This window comes from Elephantulus edwardii, unplaced genomic scaffold (genome assembly GCF_000299155.1).
Source record: "Elephantulus edwardii isolate Elephantulus edwardi_28Jun2011 unplaced genomic scaffold, EleEdw1.0 scaffold00002, whole genome shotgun sequence".
Taxonomy (NCBI): Eukaryota; Metazoa; Chordata; class Mammalia; order Macroscelidea; family Macroscelididae; genus Elephantulus; species Elephantulus edwardii.
In genome coordinates this window covers 42,592,291-42,615,297 of record NW_006399752.1, presented here as the reverse complement: position 1 = coordinate 42,615,297, position 23,007 = coordinate 42,592,291, and the positions used below count along the sequence as shown (strand labels likewise).

Sequence of the window (23,007 nt, the reverse complement as noted above, 5' to 3'; positions counted from 1 at the left end):
GTCAAGCATGTTCTTCCCAAAGGTTTTCTAATTTCATTTCTTTACATGTTTTAATACTTTGTCTTCTCAAACTATTCTTGGAAATCTTTTCAGCTTTATTTCTTCAACATTTCTTCCTTGAACTTCTCTGTTCAAAAATGTTTCAGAGTTTTTTCTGACATACACTTTTTACGGGATTAAATTACAAGTTTATTGTACTGTTTCACAATGATAATCAGTATATATCTTTTTAAACTCACATGTATGTATATGTAGATTTATCTAAATATACACACACACATTTTCAGAGTCAAGAATTTTCCCCAAACTTGAGATAATTTTTACATTAAGCAAAATCGTAAAGTAGTAATGATTGCTCATTTATGGATAACATTTTTTTTCTTTTATACTGGTTTATTTACAAAGTTCAAACGCATTGTTTTTCACACCAGTTCTTTCTGACATAAATTTTGATCTTCTCTTTCTCTCTTGTCTTTGTAATGACTTTTTTCTTTCATTACATGTAATGTCCTTGATGTTATCCCACAGCTCATCTGCTGTTTGATCGTTATCATTCAGTACATGTTGTTATTGTTGTTGTTAGGTGCTGTCGAATCCAGTATGACTCATAGCGACCCTATGAACAACAGATCTGAGCCCTGCCCTGTTCTGTCTTCACTGTCTCTGACACTCAAGCCCGTGGCTCCAGTCACTGTGTCAATCCACCGGATCTCTCCACATGTCCAAACATTTTGTCCTTCTTCAAGAAAATAGTCTCTTCTGAAAGTATGTGAGATGAAGTTTCACCGTCCTTGTCTCTATGGAGTACTCTGTCTGCACCTTCTACAGAACATAACTGTTCATTATTTTGGCAGTCCATGAGATTTTCATTACTCCTCTCTGACATCACAACTCAAAGGCATCAATTCTTCTGTCATTGCCCAGCTCTCAGTAGCATAGCAAGAGATTGAAAAGATCATGGTCTGGGTCAGGTGCACCTTAGTCCTCAAACTAACATCATTGCTCTTCAGTTATTTGGAGAGGTCCCTAAATGCAGACTTGAACAGGTAATAGCTTTGCTGATCCCCTGACTGCTGGTGCCAAGTGCACTGATTGTAGTTCCAAGTAAGCTGAAGTCATTGACCGTTTCCGTCTTTTCTCCATCTATAATGATGCTATCGGTCCAGAGGTGAAAATTTGTGTTTTCTTGAGATGGAGTCCATATTGATGGCTGCAGTGTTTGATCTTCTGCAGCAAGTGATTCAAGTCCTCCTCACTTTCAGCCAGCAAGATTTTGTCATCTGCATACCAAAGGTTATTGATGAGTCTTCCTCCAATCCTGATGCCATATTCTTCTTCATCGAGTCTAGTTTCTTGAATAATTTGTTCAGCATACAAATTGAACAGGTAGGGAGAAAAGATACAACCCCGACACACTGCAGTCCCAAAGGCACATTGTTTGAACCCACCAGATGCTCTGTAGGAGAAGGTTGGGCGATCTCCTCCTGTGTGCTTTACTGTCTCTGAAAACCTGCTGGAGGGTCAGCTGTGAGTCGGATCCAACTCAGTGTGACCCAACAGGTTAAATGCATAGAGATGATTTCAAAATTCAAGTGGGATAAACTCAAGGTCATATTTTGGTTCTGTGGACTTCGTTTCATTTTACTCAGCTTCAGTTTGATCTTGCATTGGAGGACTTGAGGGTCAGTTCCACAGTCACTTCCTGGCCTTATTCTTACTGCTGTTCTTGACGTTTTTTCCATCCTATTTTCCACCGATACAGTCAGTGTTATTTCCATGTATTCTATCTAATGAGATCCAAGTGTATAGTCAACATTTCTTTTTAGTATGCATGTATATATTCTTTTTTCATAATTTTTTATTAATTTTAATGAAAGTTTACAGAGATTTTTTATTTCCATTCATTCATTGTTGCACTTTTCTCCCTGCCCACGCCTCTCCCCTCCAGTACACTCCTCTCTTTGAAAAAATAAAAGAAAAATTTTTCATTGTTACTCACTCAATCCCTTCCCCCGCCACCAAGTCCACTTCACTATGCAGCTTTCATTCTGAACTCCTGTCTTGACAGTAATACCTAATCATATATATCTTTTAAATAGTTCTCTCCCTCATCTGTTTTGATGCAGTATGCATCACTTATCTCATCTTTCTCAGTCTCCCCCCAACCCTGATGTCAGTCTCGTTTTACAGCGGTGGCACTATGCAGTATTTGTCCTTTTGTGACTGAGATATTTCATTCAGAATAATATCCTCCAGCGTCACCCATTTTGTATAATATTTCATGAGTTCCTTGTTTTTCAATGTAACGTAATATTTCATTGTGTGAGTCTGGTTTCAGAGAAAGTGGAACCCTTATTCACTCACTGTTGGTGGGAGTGTAAAATGGTGCAACCACTATGGAAAACTGTATGGTGCTTTCTCAAAAAGTTGCAAATAGAAATACCATTTGACCCAGCAATTCCACTACTGGGAATATACCCTAAAGAAACCAGAACTGCCACCCAAGCAGATATATGCACACACAGCAGAATCCTGCTGAAGGTCATCCAGAAACTACTGGAATGTACATTGACAGAGAACTACCAGAAATACAGGCTGGGTTTAGAAGAGGTCATGGCACTAGGAACGTTATTGCCAATGTCAGATGTATGTTGGCAGAAAGCAAAGAGTACCAGAGGAATGTCTATCTGTGTTTCATTGACTGTGCAAAGGCATTTGACTGTGTGGATCACAACAACTTGTGGCTAACCTTGAGGAAAATGGGAATCCTAGAACACTAGATCCTGCTTATGAGAAACTTATACTTGGACTAAAAAGCAGAACTCCAAATGGAGCAAGGAAACGTTGCATGGTTCAAAATCAGGAAAGGAGTGCGTTAGGGATGCATCCTGTTCCCGTACCTTTTCAATCTGTATGCAGAACAGATCCTTCAGGAAGCAGGGCTTTATGAGGAGGAGTGAGGCATCAAGATTGGAGGAAGACTCATCAACAACCTACAATATGCAGATGATACAACCTTGCTTTTTTGCTATAACTGAAGACCTGAAGCGCTTGCTGCAAAAGGTCAAGAACTGTAGTCTTCAATATTAATTGAAACTCAAAATCAAGAAGACAGAGATTCTCACCACTGGACCAGTTGGCAGCATTATGATAGATGGAGAAGAGATTGAAGTTGTTAGCAATTACAGCTTGCTTGACTCCACAGTCCACACTCTTAACACCAGCCGTCAGGAAATAAAAAGATTAATTGCACTGGGAAAAACCTGCTTTTGTGTACCACTTCAGAATGCTGAAGAACAACGATGTCACTCTAGAGACTAAGGTGTACCCAATCCAGGCCATGGTCTGGGAGCTGGATAACAGGGAGCTGGATAACTAAGGATGATAGAAGAATAGATGCCTTTGAGTTGTGGTGCTGGAGAAGAGTGTTGAACATACCATGGACTGCCAAGAAAACAAATTAGTCTCTCTTGGAGAGGGTGAAACCAAGTGTCTTCTTGGAGGTTAGGATTTTGAAGCTCCGTCTCACTTATTTTGGGCATGTGGCCAGGAGATATTGGCCCTTTTAGAAGGACATCATGCCCTGAAGGGTGGAGGGACAGCGCAGGAGAGGAAGTCCCCAGATGAGATGGATTGATATGGTATCTGGGGCAATGGGGGTGGTGTGTCGGAATTAGTGAGACCGGCTCAGGACAGGGAAGGGTTCAGAGCTGCTACACATAGGGTGACTCAATGATGGCACAGAACAACAACCACATACTATATTGGGTTTTATTTAAGCCTCTTGCTTAGAGGAAACAAGACCTCAGAGAGGGCCTTTGTATTTAAAGTTGGTTGTTGTTATATTTTGGAGGAACATTCTAAGAGGTTTGTAAGTAGGAGTGGCATCCACTTCCTAAACAACTTGCCTCCGGAAACTCTATGAACTTTGATAAATGTTGATAGTTATAGGAGGGCTTCAGGCCTTTTGTTCATAGGGTCACTATGAGCCATACTCAACTAGACTGTAAGCAACAACGATAACAAGGTCTTCTTTGTAAGCGTATGGATATTAGTCAATCACCAATAGTGATGCCCTTCAGGGTAGATCTTGAAATGTTCTTCTCAATGCATCCCATTCCTCTTCAGTTTGCCATTCCTGACAGAGTAGATCATTTGATTGACTGATTCGGAATGGCCAGCACTGGTCCATCTCAGGTCAGCACATCAATCACCCTGATGCCTGGGATGTTGGTCTTGCTGCATTCCGTTTCTTTTTTGACAACTTCCAGTGTTCCTAGGTTTGCGCCTCAGACAGTCCATGTTCCGATTATTAATGGATGTGTACAGATGTTTCTCCTCGTTTGGGGTCATCCCACATCAGCACATGCGTGTCCTGCACTAGGTAAAAGCCTGGCTCCATCCGTGCCATTAGGAAGACTCTGCTCTGAGGAGGCGGCCCGTCCCCAGTCGCATTTAGAGCACTTTCCAACCTGAGTGGCTCAGGTGCTGCCACTCTCTCTGACGACGGCCTCACATACTTTGAGCATGTTGCTAGGAGGTGCTATTCCTTGGAGAGGGACATGATGCTGGGAAGAGTGGAGGGTCAGTGAAGGACAGGAAGACCCTCAACCATGTGGACTGACACGGTGACTGCTGCAAGGGGCCCTTGTGTGTCAGGAAGTATGAGGATGGTGCAGGACAGAACAGGGTTCAAATCTTTCATTTATAGGGTCGTTATGAGTCGCGCTTGACTCAACGGCACCTAACAACAACAGTGGCAAACCCTGTGTTGCAGTTCTCTGTTCTTCAGGGTTGCTGTAGTTTGGAGTTGATGCCATGGCAGTGTTTGGGTGGGTTTTTTCCCCTCCCTAGTAATTATTTGTTGTATGAATGAATTTAGTTGTTGGTGTTTGACGAGTACTCAGACCCACCCACTTGCCTCAGTCTTTAGGAAGCCTGTCCCGAGGCACCCTGCAGTCCTGTGGGAACAGGAAGTTCTGATCCCCCAGGCCTCCTTCCTGGTGGTAACTTTTTTTTAAATTTATTACTTTTAATGAACATTTACAGAGATTTTTGGATTTTCATTCATTCATTGTTGCACTTTCTTCTTTAATTCCCCTCCCCCCAGTTTGCTCCTCTCTTTGAAAAGCAAAAGATAAACTTCTTCGTTAGCATACAATCCCCCCTCCAACCCCGACCCTGACCTCAATGCACTCCACTATGCAACCTTAATTATGGATTCCTGTGATAATCATAATATGCTATCATAGATCACTTTTAAACCGTTCTCTCCCTCATTTATTTCAATTCAGTATACATAATCGATCCAGTTTTTCTCAGTTTTACCCCAACCCTGTTGTCAGTCTGTTTTACAACAGTGGCATCATGCAGTATTTGTCCTTTTGTGACTGAGATACTTCACTCAGCATAATGTCCTCCAGGGTCACCTATTTTGAATAATACTGTATGAGTTCCTTGTTTTTCAATGCAGCGTTTTGGTGGTAACTTCTGATGTCCTTCCAGCCTGAGAGGCATTGGAGTTTCAGCAGAAGATTGGAAAGTCTAGACCCAGATGCTTTTCTGGAAATAAGTCTTCCTCCAGTCACCATAGAAGCCCCAGTTCCTTGGGGCCTGGAAACCAGAGAACAGGGTTGAGTGTGGATACAGGAAGAGGCTGGCACTCGTGGTCCAGAAAGCAGAGAAGTTTGCCAAGGGTGTGGCTGAGGAGGAAGAGGGAATTTCTGTTCAGGGAGCTGTGCGTGCGTGGTCTACGTCCCCTCGGTGTGGGTGCAGGATCCTCAATTTACAGACATCAAGTCTTCCGAGGCCACGGTTCATCTGAATCCTGACCTCAGCGCTGCCCGTCGCCTGCAGGAAAGCCAGGGGGACAGCTGGTCTTCCTGGTCAGCTGTGATTATAGAACAGGAGAGTAAACTCAGCTCAGCCCACCTTGTCGAACAGCCCCCATGAGGTTTCCAACGCCAGTTCCCCCTCCTCATCCTCTGCAGAGTGGCTGAGGGACTCGAATTGGTGACCTTTTGTCTAGTGGCCAAGTGTGTTAGCCAGAGCACCACCGGGCTCCTGCAGGGAGAGTGAGTGCTCCAGGAAGAACCACTGCCCTTTCCAGCTTCTTCTTCTTATTATTATTATTTTATGTGTGTGTGTGTGTGTGTGTGTGTGTGTGTACTGTCAAATCGGATCTGACTGGTACAGAAGAAAATTGTCCCTCCTTCCCCAGCAGAGCATCTGGTGGATTTGAACCATGTGCCTCTAGGCTTGCAGTGCAGCTTCTTACCACTAGGCCACCAGAGCTCCCCTAGCTTCTTAAAACCTGGAGTTAGGCAGCCGTGTGGGAGGACACAGGGCCAGCTGCCCTTCCCCTTGTCTATGTCCAGGACCTGCTCCTCTGAGAAGGTGGGGAATCCCGTCACTCTGTAAGGACTCTGAGCCGGTCACTCCCACCTCAGGGTGGACATGCTTAGAACACTGCAGCCCTGCAAGGGCGCTTGGGTCCCCTGCCCCTCCCCAGGGAGCTCTTCCCTTCCTGACAGGGTGGGACAACATGCCCTGGGTTCGGCCCATCATGGAACTGAGGGCTGTTAGGGAGGGAAGGATGTGGCCTTCCTTGTGCTGAAGAATGAACCAGGGATTCCTTTGTGTCCCTGTCAGGTTGCCAGGTGTTGCTCCTGGTAACCACACGTTACTTCCCCTCCACCCCCTTGATGTGAAGAGCAGGTGGGAGAATGCAATGGGGAGGCTGCTGGTTGAAATGTATCCAGTGGCCAAGGAAAATCAAGGCCACCATGTACGGGGCTTAGAGCAGGCAAGAGCCAGCCAGTGACCAGGCCCCAGGACGAGTTCCAGACCCTCCCTGACCCAGTGGAGGGAGCTAATTTCCAACTAACATAGACCCCTGGGAAAAAAACTGCCAAGGGCTGAGAAAGCAACAAGGGTCAGGGATAGTGGACAGAAGGAACATAGTCCGCCAGTTTGGAAAAAGTGTACCTTGAGGGCGTTAATTAATGAGTCTCAGGCCAGGTCTGTGCTCAGTGAAGCACGTTTGATGCCCATACATCTAGGAATATTCTATTGCTGGTGCCATGTGCTTTCTCTGAGACCATGGTAACTTTCTCTAGAGCTCTCTTTCCTTCTGTTTGAGCCTTCATCCAAATCACCTTATTGTTTTTATGTGCCATCAAGTTGCCTGTGACTCAGCAACCCTGTGTACAACAGCACTGAACCCTGCTCTATCTTGAGCCAACCTCATTGTCTCGAACACACCTACCCCCATTACCCCAGTCACTGAGTCAATCCATCTCATGCAGGATCTTACTCTCCTGCGCTATCCCTCCACCTGTCCACACATGATGTCCTACTCCAAGGACTGACCCCTCCTGGCAACATGTCCAAAGTGTGTGATATGGAGCTTCACAATCCTTGCCTCCAAGGAGCAGCTTGGTTTCACCCTCTCTAGGGTAAACCTGTTTGTTGTCCTCGCAGTCCATGGTATATTCAGTACCCTTCACCAGCACCACAGCTCAAAAGTATTAATCTTCCTCTATTTTCCTTAGTGATTGTCCAGCTTTCTGATGCATAGCAAGTAATTGTGAAAACCATGGTCTGGATCAGGCGCACCTTAGTCTCTAGACTGATACTGTTGCCTTCAGTACTCTGGAGAGGTCCCTGTCAGGAGATTTTTCCAATGCAATTCATCTTTTGATTTCCTGGCTGCTGGTACCAAGAGTGTTGACGGTGAAGCCAAGCAAACTGAAGCTATTAACAATCTCAATCTCTTCACCATCTATCATGATGCTGCCAGTGGTCCATGGTCCAGTGGTGAGAATCTGTTTCCTTGAGGTTGACCTTCAATCCACATTGAAGGCTGCAATCCTTTACCTGCAGCAAGCACCTCAAGTCCTCCTCGGTTTTGGCCAGCAAGATTGTATCATCTGCATAACGTAGGTTGTTGATGAGTTTTCCTCCAGTCTTGATTCCTCCTCATAAAACCAAGCCTTCCAATGATCTGTTCTGCATATTGATTGTAAAGGTATGGAGATAGGATATGTCCCTGGCGTACACCCTTCCTGATTTTGAACTATGCAGTGTTTCCTTATTCTGTTCTGACAGCTATCTCCTGGTCCAAGTATAGGTTTCACATAAGCACAATCAAATATTCTGGGATTCCCATTCTTTTCAGAGTCAGCCACAGTTTATTGTGATCCACACAGTCAAATTTCTTTGCATAATCTATGAAACACAGATAGACATTCCTCTGGTTTTCTCTGGTTTTCTCTGCTTTCAGCCAAGGTCTATCTGACATTAGCTATAATATTCCTAGTTCCACGGCCTCTTCTAAACCCAGCCTGCACATCTGGCAGTTCTCTGTTGATGTGCTCTTCCATTTGATTTTGGATCATTTTCAGCCGGATCTTGCTTGCATGTGATATTAACAATATTGTTTGATAATTTCCACACTCTGTTGGGTCACCTTTCTTTGGAATGGGAAAAAATATGGCTCTCTTCCAGTCAGTTGGCCAGGTAGTTGCCCTCTAGATTTCTTGGCATAACCTGGTGAGCACATCTAGGGCAGTGTCTAGTTGTTGAAACGTGTCAGCTGGTATTCCATCAATTCCCACGGCCTTGTTTTTTGTCAGTTTCTTCAGAGCAACTTGAACTTCTTCCTTCATCACAGAGGCTCTTGCTCATATGTTGTTTCATGAAATTCTGTGTCACCCCAATGCTTTTTGGTACAGTGACTCTGTATACTGTTTCCATCTTCTTTTAATACTTCCTGGAATAGAATCCTGAAGTATCACAACTTGATGCTTGAATTTGTTCTTCAGTTCCTTCAGCTTAAGAAAGGCCGAGTATGGCGCTTTTGATTTTCCAAGTCCAGCTCTTTGCACATTTCATTATAATACTTTTTCTTCCCGAGCTGCCCTTTGAAATCTTCTGTTCAACTCCTTATTGATTTCTTCTCTTTGCTTTGGCTTCTCAGCATTCTGGTGCAATATTCAGAGTCTCTTCTGAAATTCATCTTGGTCTTCTTCCTCCTCTGTCTTTGTAATGACCTTTTGCATTCTTCCTGGACATTCTTTTTTTTCCTTCTTTAGTTATAATTGACTCAATAGTACATAATAACAACAATTATTAATTTAAACTATCAACATACAATATCAGCGTATACTTATTTTTACTTGCAATAAAAATTTTAATAAATTGAATAATTGAGGGAGGGAAAATACATGCATATCCTCCCACAGCTCGTCTGGTCTTTGGTCATTAATGTTCAGGGTCTCAGACCTGTTCCGGAGATGGTTTTGAAGTTCAGGTGGGATAGACTCACGGTCAGATTTTTAATCCTGTGGATTTGATTTAACCTTCTTTAGCTTTTAGGTGAACTTGCATGTGAGTAGTGGATGGTCTGTTCCAGAGTCGGCACCCGGCCTCGTCGTCGTCACGGCTGATACTGAGATGCTCCAGCGTATTTCTACCAGCAGTCTTTTCCAGGAAATCAGTCCAGGCATTTACTGTTTTCTGTGGTTGATGTTAGGTGCTGTCTAATTGGCTACACCACCTAGTGAGCCTATAAACATCGGCCCTGCACCTTGCCCTATCCTGCCCTATCCTGCACCATTCTCGGAATCTTTGTCATATGTAGTCATGCTCTCAGTCCATCTGGTACAGTGTCTTCCTCTATTTTCCTATTTTTTTCATACAGGTTTACATACAAAGTTCATAAAATTTGTACCCCTCTTTTCCTGTTATTGTTGTTAAGTATCATTGAGTTGGACCTGACCCCTGGCCGATCCTCTGATGAGTTTTCAGAGGCAGTTAATCGAATGGGAGGAGATTACATATCTTTCTCCCACGGAGCAGCTGGTGGATTTGATCTACACCTTAAAAAAGAGTGTTGATTTAGTGGCAAAATTCCTACCATCCACCAGAGATCTGCACTCAGTTCATCTCATAAGCAGCTGCCACCCACCTGTCAATGGAGGCTTGTGTGTTACTATGATGTTGAACAGATTTCAGTAGAACTTCTAAAGATCGACTCAGAGAGGCCCAGTGATCTACTTTTAAAAACCAGCCCACCTGTCCAAGCATGGTCTTCTTTTCCAAGAACTGGCCCCTCCTTGCCATAATCCCAAAGTCCGTGAGATGGAATATTGCCTTCATTGACTCCAAGGAACACTCTGATTTCACTTTCTCCAGTACAGACCAGTTTCTTCTCTTGGCGTTCTATAGGGTATTCAGTACTCTTCTCCAGCACCACCACTCAAAGGCACTGATTCTTCTTCTGTCATTGTCCAACTTTCAGATGCACAGCAACTAATTGAGAAGCCCATGGCTTGGATGAGACATACCTTTGTGGGTAACAAGCAGCTTTATTTGCGGAGTTGCACTCAGTCGTGTGGGTTTCACTAAGACAGTGGATAGAAAGATCTTATGAAGTGATTCCCTGCACCCCAGCTCTCATCTGTTCAAGCCCCAGTGACAGACGGGTTCCTTACAGAAGAGCTCTTTCTCTGGTCCTGGGGGGGCAGAAATCCCCAAAGAAATTCACCAAGCAAACTACTGAGCCTGCTTCTTCTATCAAGGTTGAAATGTCCGTGATATGTCCTTGTCATTTCCCCTGCTGACTGAGGTGTCAATTTACAGCCCAATTAGAACGAATATTGGGCAAGCAGCGGTTATTTGTGACAGCTCAACTGTTATTGTGTCGTAACAGAATCAGGCAGGCAGGTAGCCAGACTGTGTCAGAACTGCTGAGTTTGAGAATTCACACGTTTTAAAAGCAAACAAGTCAGTGGTTTTAGTATATTCACCGTCACTACTGTCTCATGCCAGAGCGTTTCCACCTCTTGTCCTAGCTCTCTAGTCCTGCTCCAGCAGAAGGGCCACCCGTGGGTGGCTGTCACAGCATACACTCATTCTCTCATGGGCTAGGAGGCTGAGAGTGTGAATTCGGGGAGCTGTCTCCAGTGGGAGACTTTCTCTTTGTGTCAGCTCTAGAGGAAAGTCTGTGTCTCCTTTCAACACCTGTAGGCCTGGCCTTCCTTGGAGAGTGTCTTGACCTTGGCATCCATCAGTGTCTTCCTGAATCAAGAAGAATCCCACACAGGGACTTTGGGTCCAGAGGCCACGCTCTGCTCCTGACTCCTCTTTTTTGGTGGCTAAAGGTCCCTTCATCTCTGCTCATCTTGTAAGATAAGAAGGATGCAGGCCATACCCCCAGGGACACTCTGTTTACTGGATGAGAGCTGGGATCTGAGTAAGGGTGTCCCATCCCATCTTAATAACCCTCCTTACACTTGATTAACTGAGAGCATCATGGGGGATGATCTTACATGACTATTAAATTACCTCATTACATGACTGCCAGACCCCTTGTTACTTATTTTGAGAGACACATTTCAATTCATAACAGGACTGTATGAAGAAGCCCCCTCCCTATTAAGGGTCACTCTCCGTTCTTCCCGTACCCCAGCATCTGGAAGCCACAGCTCTCCCCTCCCCATCTCCCCCCTCACTTCTGTGGACTTCCTTGCCCAGTGTAGACATTTCACGCCATTGTGACTGTGTCTGGCTTCTTTAGTTGTTGTAGTCAGGTGCTGTCGAGTCAACCCTGTGAACAGGTGTGAGCCCTCCGCATCCTGTGCCATCCTCATCGTCTCTGATGTACTTGAGCCCATTCGAGTCACTGTGTGAGTCCATCTCATCGAAGGTCTTCTTTTCTTTCACTGACGCTCCACCTTCCCTAGCATGATGTCTCTCTCTCCAAGGACTAGCCCTTCCTACCCACATGCTTAAAGTATGGGGGACAAAGTTTCACCATCCTTGCCTCGAAGGAGCACTCTGGCTACACCTTCTCCAAGATATACCTGGTTTTTCTCTTGACAGTCCGTGAGATATTCAATACTCTTCTCCAGCACCACTGAAAAGTATCGCTGCTTCTGTCATCCGTTTCATTGTCTAGTGTTCAGATAGTAATGTTTTCAAGGCTCATACATGGATTAGTGTGTATCAAATCTTTATTCTTTCTTACAGTTGAATGATACCTTGTTGCATGAATAGAAAGGAATGATTTTTATTTCTTCACTCATTGGCTGATGGACAGTGAGGTAGTTTCTACTTTCGAACGATGAGCAGATTGTTAAGAGTGAATAATACACACAGCGGAGAAGGCGGCACAATAGTTTTCATCTCTTTGGTTGTCACCCACCCTGCCACCATCAGAATTTTCACACTAAGGCCTTGCCAGGAGGGCTGGGATCCCTGAGACTTAACGTCCAGTCCATGCCCCTCCCTGAGGTCTGCAGATCCGGAGCATTGCTTCCAGGCAGGACACAGGACACAGGCTCTGTGCTTTCTGCTTGTCTTATTTCCCCCCATGGTTCTTTGAGCTGGATCAGGCACAGTCAGTGAGCACTGTCTGCTAGGGATTAAATGGTGTCCTCCAAAATACATGCAGGAGTCCTAACTCCTTTACCTTCGAGCAGGATAGGGTTTCCTTGTCATGTGAGACCCTATCACTGTCCTTGCGTCCTAAACCTAAATACACCTGCAATCTGGAAAAGCAGATTTGACACCAGAACCAAACCCACGGCTGTGGAGTTGAGTCTGACTCATAGGGACCCTCCATTGGTTTCATGAGTTCCCATTCTTTATGGGGACAGACTGCCTCATCTGCCTTCCAATGAGCGGCTGGTGGATTCGAACCGCAGTCTTTCAGTTAGCAGCTCAACAGTCACCCCACTAGACCACCAGCACACCGAGGCACATAGATGGGGGACAATGCATGCTGTATGAGGATCTCCAGGGAAGGCTGAGGCCATCGACAAAGAAGGAGCCAAGTGTGGAGACCCCGAGTTGGACCGTCAGCCTCCAGACTTACAAGAGTAAACACTTGTGTGCTTGCAAGGCACGCACTTCTGTTGAAGGAGCAGTAGGAGGTGAAGGTGTTCCCAGTGGTTTTGCATGCATCTGATAGCTGGACCATGGCTAAGGAAGGCGGAAGAAGAATTGATACTTTTGAACCATAGTGAGGGCAGAGAGGACTGACTATCCCATGGACCGCCAGCAGAACAAACCAACCTGCCTTGGAGAAAGTGTAACAAGGGTGGTGAAACAATTCCTCGTATTTTTCGAGTGGGTTGTTGGGATATACCAGTCAGTGGTAAGAGGCTTCACACTTTAAAACGTGGAGGGCGATCCTCGAGGAGATGGATTGGCCTGGTGACTGCAGCAATGGCCTCGAGCCTGGCAGAGATTGGAGGAATGGCTTGGGGTTGTTCATAGAGTTGCTTTGAATCCTAATCAACTCCTCAACTCAACAGCATCTAACAACAACACTGAAAGGAGTTCTGGTGGCACAGTGGTTAAGCACTTGACTGCGAATCTGAAGGTTAACAGTTCAAACCCACCCGTCACCCCAGGGGAGCAGAGCCATAGCAGCCTGCTTCTGTTAACTTTCCAGCCTTGGAAGCCGCCTAGGGCAGCTCCACTCTATCCTATAGGGTTTGAAGAGCTGGGATCAACTTGCCGCAGAGATATTTGGTTCTATACTCAAGGGGACCTGGTAGCACAGTGGTTAAACACGTAGCTACTAACCGCAAAGTTGATGGTTTGAACCCACCGACCACTCTGTGGGAGAGAGATAAGGCAGTGTGCTCCCTTACTGATGGCCTTGTCGGGAACTCTCTGGGCATCTCTTGTCTGTCCTCCAAGGTCACTGTAAGTCAGCAACAACTTGAGGCCAACAGGTTGGCTTCAGTTTCAGGGGTCTACATTCCTGTGCCTTGTCTTGTAAAGACTCCTGGGTGCGGGTCCAGAGCTACTCCATCCATTCTCACCGGTATCCCACAGCTGACCACTCCCTTCCCTGGAGCGCCCACCCAATAATAGCCCAGATTCATTTTCTTTGAAAGCTTTAATCAGCAACTGCATCTATTCTTCATTTATTTTTTTCTCTCCAGTATGATTAGCCATCTGTTTTGTTACAGTTCATTTTTTTTAAAAAACACCATTTCCCTCCTAATTAAATTGTCATTTTCTGCTTCAAAAGAGAACTCAGAGAGCTCAGTGAGAGGAGGGGCGGCCGGCACCTGCCTGTCTTAGAGGAGCATCAACAGAACCTGTGATGAGCACCTCTCAGATGCCCCTGACCTTGCACTTGACAGGATAGCAGCAGTTCCCGTCCTACATGTCGACCTCAGAGAACTGAAAGTGCATGTTCACGTGCAGACTTGTGCTCAGATGCTGTTGTAATAGCCCCAAGTGAAAACAGTCCATGTGGTTAATGAGTCGATGAACGATTCCTGGTGTTTCTGTGTGATGGCGTATTACCCAGGAGGGCTACTTGGTGGTGCAGCGTGAAGCCCTTTGGGGTGGACATTGTCCCATAATTCTGTGGCCCCTGAAACTGGTGTTTGATCATTTTGCCCATGAATTCATGCAGACTCTCCTGGCTTTATTGTTCTTTGGTGTCACCCAGTGGACTTGGAACCATAGTGACCGTGTCAACAGCGGAACAACCCACTGCCCAGGCCTGTGCCAGCTTCACGGTCACTGCTATTCTTGGTCCCACTGTTGCGGTCACTATGTCAGTCCACCGTATGCAGGACTGTCCTCTTTTTCTCTGACCCTCTACTTTAAATTGTCATGATGTCTCTGTCCAGTGCCCAGTGCCTCCTGATAATATGCTTAAAGTATGAGATGGAGTCTCACCGTTCTTGTGACTAAGGAGCTTCTTCCAAGAATGACCTGCTTGTCGTTTTGATAGTCCATGGGTTTAGAGGAACTCGATTCATGCTTGGAAAGGTGGGTGGCTAGGAGACTTTCCCTTCAGCCTGGACCCAGGCCCCCTGATGAGGCTGTCACATGCTGCCCAGGGCTTTCCAAAGCAATGCTCTCCACTAGCTGGCTTCCGTCTTGGGCATCTCCCGCTGGCAGCCGTCAGCTGTCTCTGTGTACACCCCACTGGTGAATGCCGGTGCACACACGGCACCTCTACCTGACTTAAATGCTGCATTAGTTTACATGTAACAGAACAGCCAAGTATCAGAGTCTAGAGCTCAAGGGCTTTGTTGATCTCATGCAGTAAGGAGTCCTGTGAATACCAAGCCCAGTGACTTCGTATTGTCAGCATCCCATTTCTTTCTGGTTCTTTATCTGTCACCAGGTGGCTTGTGTCTCTTCAAGGTGACAAATGGAACTGCGAGTTCTAATATGTGCACTTTCCAGATAGGACGAAGGAGGAGGGACGCTGGGCTGCAGGGACCTGTTGCTGAAGCTGCCCCTTCTTCCTAGGATGCTGTTTACTTTCCCAAAAGGCCGTCAGGTGGACTACTTCCTGCATTTAGGTCTCATTGCCCAGAACTGCCCACAGCTGCCCTCAGAGGTGAAGAAGCACACTCTGCTTTTTTTAGCTGGGACCTGACTACCCCAAGCAAACATGCCTCTGTAAGTCGGAAGAAGGGGACAAGTTGAATACGGGACAGAGATTCTCTGCAATAATATCTGGAGTTTGGCTCTCTGGGCCACATGTCCAGCTCTGAGCCAGTGCTCACCCTGTGAGCAGGCACGTTGTCTGTTCTCTGCCGGATGCCCTCCTAGGTTGGTGCCCAGCACAGGGGATAAATACACTAAATGTTGTTTGAATAAATGAGTAAAAGAAAGCCAATGCTAGTCTCTTGCCTATGCCAAGAGTTAGGAGATGAAGCCAGCCCTTCAAAACCGTATGGACTGACATAGATGGAGGTTGTCGTAAAGGACACCTGTCACGTTGTTATCCGCAGGATGGACTGGAAACCCGGTGCCTAACAGCAGTGACTGAAGGGCGGTCAGAGTTCAGCTCCGGTTACTCTGGACACGTTATCAGGAAAGCCCATCTCTAGGGAAGGACGTCACGTTTGGTAAAGTCAAGAGTCAGTGAAAACAAGGACACCCCTCAGGGAGATGGATCAGCACATGGTCACGGCAGTGGACTGAGACATTGCGGTGACCCTGAGGAGAGCACTGGAGCAAACATGGGTCTGTTCTGCCCTACACAAAGTCACGTGCATCAGAACGGACTCCATGACAACTAGCAACAACAACAAACATAACAGTAGCTGTAATATTTTCTATCCCATTTCTTTTCCAGTCATTGTGTCAATCTCTTTGACACAGTGGCACGCGCGTACACAGAGTGCCTGAAACAATGGATTTGAACGTGACCAAGGTCATAAGCTTGGCTCAGGATATGAGTCACAGTTGACACCATGGCACCTAACAGCAACAACAACATTTCTTTAGAAGAAAATATTGTTCTCCATCTGAGTAATTGCTTTCACAGCCCAGTAACAAGTCTTATTGAATTAGAAAAACTGTCCTTCAGCTGGGCCACTTGGTGTTTAATATTACATTGTTCAACATTTGTTTTGTAGCTGTGAAAAACTCAAACCCATTGCCTTTGGGTGAGAATGGACTCCTGGCTGACCCTCTAGTGGGCTTTCAGAGGCTGTAAATTGCAGAGGGAGTTTGCTACCTTTTTCTCATGGAACAGCTGGCAGATTTAAACCACCCGCCTTTTGGTTGGCAGTACGACTCCTTGGCCACTAAGTCACTTTGTTATTATTGTTGTTATGTGCCATTGAGTCAAGTATGACTTACAGTAACCCTGTGAACAATAGATCTGGACCCTGCTCTGTCCTGTGCCGTACTTACCATCTCTGGCATCCGTAAGGCCATTGCTAAAATCATCCATCTCCTTGAGGGTCTTCCTGTATTTCTGAGGACTCTCCACCTTTCCGAGTATAAAGCCCCTCTCCCCTAATAACAACATACTCAAAGTATGTGAGACAAAGCTTTATCATTCTTGTCTCCAAAGAGCATTCTGGCTGCACGTTCTCTAAGACATATCTGTTTATTCTTTTGGAACAATGGTCCATGGAATATTCAATACTCTTCTCTGCCAGCACAGTTCAAAGGCATCAATCCTGTCCTCTATCTTCATTATCCAGCTCTCAGATACACACATTAAGTGATTGAAAAGACCATGGCCTGAATCAGGCACACCTTAGTCTTTATAGTGACATCCTTTCTCCCCAGTAATTTGGAGAGCAGACTTGCCCGATGCAGTATTTCTCCTGATCTCCTGACTGCTGGTACCAAGAGTGCTGATTGTGGATCCTAGTAAGGTGAAATCATTGACAACCTCAGTCTTTTTTCCCCATCTACCATGATGTTGCCTGTTGGCCCAGTGGTGAAAATTTTTGTCTTCTTGATGTTGAGATGCAATTCATAGTGAAGATTGGAGTCTTTGATCTCTACTGCAGCAAGTGTTTCAAGTTCTGTTTACTTTTAAAAAGTAAGGTTGTATCATCTGCATGATGCAGTTTGTTGTTGGGTCTCCTATCCTGATGCCACATTCTTCTTCATAGGGTCCAGCTTTTCAAGAGGTTTGCTCAACATACAAACTGAATAGGTATGGATGAAGAATGCAGCCTTGAAACACACCATTCTTGATTTAAAACCATGTAATATTCCCTTCCTCTGTTAACAAGATAGCCTCTTGGTCTAGGTATGCAGTTTTCATATGAGCACAATTAATTAAGTTTTCTAGGATTCCTGTCCTTAATATGAGAGCTCCAAATTTATGAAGCTTTAGGAGAATTCTGGAAATACCACGAGCCCTCTTCAGCATCCTACATGAGTTGAGATGAGAGCTGGTAAGAGATGAGTTAAAGCTTTCAGTCTATCCTATCAGCAAGGAATTTTCCTGTCATTTGTCTAGAGATTACAAGGCTCAGACAAGTACATGTGGAAAAATCCCTGAGAAAACAGCTATTTTCCCAGCTGCTGCATCTAGGATGGCATACATGGGTGGAGCCACTGAGTTTGAGCTCACCACGTTAGCTTGATTCATTATCATAACACTCTGCCTTTGAAGTATATAGATTTTTAAAGATTTAGAAAAATCCAGAATCAGATGGACAAAGTTAAAACGTCACACACCAGTCCTCTGTCCTTTTCTTCTTAATTGGAAAAATCATTCACAAACCATTATTAATATAAATGACAGAAGGATTGATGCCTTTGAGTTGTGGTGTCAGAAAAGAGCACTAAATGTCCCATAGACTTCCAAAAGAACAAACTGTCTTAGACAAAGTACAGCCAGAAGGTACTTTAGAGACAAAGATAAGGTTTTGTCTCACATATGTATGTTTCGGACTATGGAAAAGAATTTGACTCTGTGGATCACAACAGATTGTAGCTAACCTTGAGGAGGATAGGATTCCAGAACACTTGACTGTGCTCATGTGAAACCTGTACTTGGACCAGAAAGCAGTGCTTAGAACAGAGCAAGGAAAAACTACATGGTTCAAACTCAGGACAGGAGCACGTCTGCAGAAGAGATTGAAGTTGTTAACAGTTACAGCTTGCTCAGCTCCTTGGCTGAGCAACATGCTTGGCTCCAGTAGTCAGGAAATCAAAAGACAAATCACATTAGGAAAATATGCAGTCAGGAACCTCTCCAGAGTACTGAAGAGCAACGATGTCATTCTAGAGACTACGGTGCATCTGATCCAGGTTATGGCCTTTGCCATTACTTGCTATGTATCAGAGAGCTGGAAAATTACTAAGGATGACAGAAGAAGAATGGATGGTGTTGAGTTGTGGTGTTAGAGAAGAGTATTGGACTAGTAAGAGAACAAGCAGGTCTGTCTTGGAGAGGGTAAAACCAAGTTTCTCCTTAGAGGCAAGGATTTTGAAGCTCTTTCTCACATACTTTGGGCACATGGCCAGCAGGGACCAGTCCTTGGAGAAGGATGTGATGCTTGGAAGGGTGAAGGGACAGTGCAGGAGAGGAAGACTCAGATGAGATGGATTGATACAGTAACTGGAGTAATGGGGGTTGGTATGTCAGAGTCAGTGAGACAGGTTCAGGACAGGGCAGGCTTTAAAGCTGTTGTACATAGCATTGCTCTGAATCATAGGCGACTCAATGGCACATAACAACAGTCATTCACCCTTTAAAAGTATACAAGTCAATGTGATGAGTATATCAGAGTCATGCAAACATCATCATTGTCAAGTTCAAGACCACATCATCACTCCTAAAAGAAACCCTGCACGCATAGCAGTCATGATCATTTTCCTCTCCCCAGCCTTTGGCGGACAATAATCAACTTTCTGCCTCTATGTTAATTGTTTGGGGTACCATCCAGTTGTGACAATGTTGAACTGCCCCATAGAATTTCAAGGCTGTGGTCATTCACTGTTGGTAGGAGTGTAAAATGGTGCAACTTTTGTGGAAGGCGGTATGGTGCTTTCTCAAAAAGTTGCAAACAGAAATACCATTTGACCCAGCAGTTCCACTACTGGGAATATTCCCCAAAGAGACCATAATTGACATCCAAGCAGATACATGCACACCTATGTTTATCGCAGCTTAGTTCACAATAGCAAGGAGTTGGAAACAACCTAAGTGCCTGTCAACAAAAGAATGGATAGAGAAGCTGTGGTATAGTCACACAATGGAATACTACGCTGCTTTGAAAAACAAGGAACTAAAAAAAAAAAAGAAAAACTAGGAACTAATGAAATATTATATGAAATGGGTGACCCTGGAGAACATTATGCTGAGTGAAATAGCTCAGTCACAAAAAGGACAAATACTGCATAGTGCCACTGTTGTTAAACAGGACTAACATCAGAGTTGAGAGGAGACTGAGAAAGACAGGATAAATAATGTATACTGCATTGACACAGATGAGGGAGAGAACTGTTTAAAAGGTATATATGATTAGGTATTTTTGTCATGACAGGAGTCCAGAACAAAGGCTGCACAGTGAAGTGGACACGGGAGTGGGGGGGATTGTATAACAGTGAAAGAATTTTTCTTTTTACTTTTCAAAGAGAAGAGTGAACAGGGGTGGGGGAAAGGTGGGCAGGGAGAAAAGTGCAACAATGAATGAATGGAAATCCAAAGTCTCTGTAAACGTTCATTAAAATTAATAGTAATTTTAAAAAAATTCCAGAAATTTCTCCTGCAGAGTTACTGGGAGAGATCAAACTGCCACCCTTCCAGATAACAGCTGGGGACTTACTCATTGTACCACCAGGCATCTCTTCTATCTCTGTGAATTTCCTGATTATGTACAAATAGAATGATTCAGCATGGAGTTCTTTGTATATGACTCCTTTCACTTGCCATAGTGTTTCCCATGTTTATCCACATTGGAGCATGGGTCAGACGTTACCGCTCAAAAGATATTCCACTGGATGAGTTTTTCCTGCTGAAAGCCTTAGAATATGTTTGCTTTCTTAAATGTGTGCTTTATACCTGTAGTAAAATATAGGGGAATTTTCAAACTTTGTTTCTTCCAGTATTTGTCTTCTGTCTTCTCCTTCTGGGATCTCATTTCTAGTATGTTGATGGGCTTGAAGGTACCTCATAGGTCTGAGGCCCTACTCATTGATCTTTATTCTGTTGCTTTCCTGTTCATGGAATAGGTAATTTCAATCATTTTCAATTTTGCTGATTTTTCTTTCTACCTTCTTAAATCTGCTCTTGAATCCCTTTAGTGAGTTTTTTTCACTGTAGTTCTTGTACAACTCCGGAATTTCTTTTCATTTTTTTCTTTTCATTGTGATTTTGACAAAAGGTTACAGAAAAGTTGGATTTTCCATCATTCATTGTTGCATATTTTCCTCCCTTCCCCAGACATTTTTTCTTTTATTTTTTTCCTGTTGGGTCTTTCCCCACTCTTCTTTTCTTTGTTGACATTCATTATTTGATGAGACATCATTCTCATATTTTTCTTTTATTCTTTAAACACAGTTTTCCTTAGCTATTTGAAAATATTTTAAAATAAGTTATGTCAAAGCCTAAGACTTTGGCTAGTCTTCTCAGGGCCCATTTCTGCTGACTGCTTTTTCTCCTTTTTACGGAACATGCTTCTTTGTCTCCTAGGTCTGTTTTTGTTTTTGTTTTTGTTTTTGTTGAAAAGTAGACATTTTTAAATTTTGTGTGTGTGTACCATCAAATCAGATCTGACTGGTACAGGAGGAGATTGTCCCTCCTTCTCCAGCACAGCATCTGGTGGATTCAAACTGCCCACCTCTGGGATTACAGTGCAGCTTCTTACCACTAGGCCACCAGAGCTCACCTAACATTTCAAAGAATATAATACAGTGTGGGGCAGTGCCTTCTCTGGGATGTGTTGTTGTTACTATATGTTTGTTTACTTGCTTTTAGTCATAATCATTTGAAGTCTATCTCCTTTGACATATGCAGCTACTAATGGTTCTGCTAGATTAGTTCAGCAGTCAGATGGCTGCACAGAGATGTTCTTCGCTTCCTGAATCCAGTAAGTCTCCCTGTCTTTGCTAAGAGGGGTGTGTGTGTGTGTGTGTGTGTGTGTGTGTGTACACACATAACAATAGGACACACCTTCAACTCTCAAGCAGGCAGTCTATAACTTCCTCCTTTCACAGTACCTCAAGGTTTGACCAGGGGTGATTTAGGACCTTCTCAGGTCTTTCCTGAGCACATGCCAGTGTTGAACATGTTTTTGGACCTACTAATATATGCAACTTTTTTTTTTAATTTTTGTATGAGTGTACCATTAAATCGGATCTGACTGTTACAGGAGGAGATTGTCCCTCCTTCCCTGGCAGAGCATCTGGTGGATTCGAACCAAGCTCCTCTGGGATTGTAGTTGCAGCCTCTTGCCACTAGGCCACCAGAGCTCCCCGCTTGTATGCAACTTTTTAAAGAAGCCACACTATTGTTGTTTGCTGTCTGTCGAGTGAGACCCAACCATTAACTGACCCTCCGGCAGGTTTTTAAAGGCAGTAAATCACATGAGAGGAGACTGCACATTCCTCTCCCATGGAGCATCTGGTGGATTTGAAACCACACACAGGTCACAGACGCTGACGGTTCTTGAGGAATGTACTTGGAAGGCGCTGCAGCCCAGTGTGTTTCTGTCCAGTGAGTGGCAGGCTGACCTCAGTGACTGTTGGTTTTCACGGCTCCCAGGAAGTTGAGAGGGGGTGGAAATAATACGAGTCAGCGCTGCACAGAGACCACCATTCTTACCGAGATTCCACCATCTTTGTTGAAGACACATTTCCTGAAAACCAACAATTAACATCCAGAATTCTGAGAAAGTGGTTTCAGGCAATTTAAGCAGTGCATTCAGTGCTTTTACTGGGTGAGCTGGGGTGGGGAGAATTTTCAGGATTCCTTCCTCTGCCATGTTCTCAGCCATCGCCAGCAGTCAGCTTTGGGTCTGCATGTGCTGTTTCTGCTTGGTTGAGTTATTGTGGATCCCCTTGGCCGGTGGGGTCTGCAGTGCCACCGGATAGCCTTGCATCTGCCACAGGCTGGCTGTGTCACCCTGACACAGGAGCTGACGTGACCAGACACCTCCTGTGTGTCTGGTTCTGTGTGCCATGTATTTGCTGTCCATCAAAATGGTCATCCTTACAGCCACCAAAAAAGAAGTAGTCATTCCATTTTGTACCTGGAAAACAAATCAAATGCAAGATGTTTAACACTCTAACTACACCTAGCAAACGTCTTAGCAGGTTGAATTTTGTTAGGTTGTTGTCACTGCTACAACTCTCTCAGGAGAGGAAGTGAAGTGTCGGGCTCCCTCAGAGTCATCTGACTCCCACCCCAAGTCTGTCTTCTTCCACAGCCCCCCTGTTGTCCACATCCCCATGCCGCTCCCCTGGCCACGGCCTTTGCTGCTCTCAGTCTCACTTTCCTCTGTCAGTGAAAGAGTTGAAATTGTCGAAACTGTTGATTCTGACTTAACAATACAAAATAACAACAGTAACATTGCATCCACAGACACTGGGGCATTTCAGTAGGACCCCTTCTGCATGACTCTGGGGAAGTCTGTGGTTCTTTGGGGCCCATTGTTTGGACTTCTCTTGCTGACAGACTCTCATTTGAATTGAAACACTGGGGCCCCATCTGGCCCTGCAGGTGTGTTAACCCTCCGGCAGGTGTGTTCACCCTCC

The 23,007-nt window shown here is 44.7% G+C and overlaps 1 protein-coding gene across 2 annotated transcripts in view; it reads left to right on the top strand.

The window, feature by feature from the left end:
• SLC24A4 (solute carrier family 24 (sodium/potassium/calcium exchanger), member 4) overlaps positions 1 to 23,007 on the top strand; it is a 232,186-nt gene that overhangs the window by 194,767 nt on the left and 14,412 nt on the right. The gene's annotated exons all lie outside the window — the stretch shown is intronic.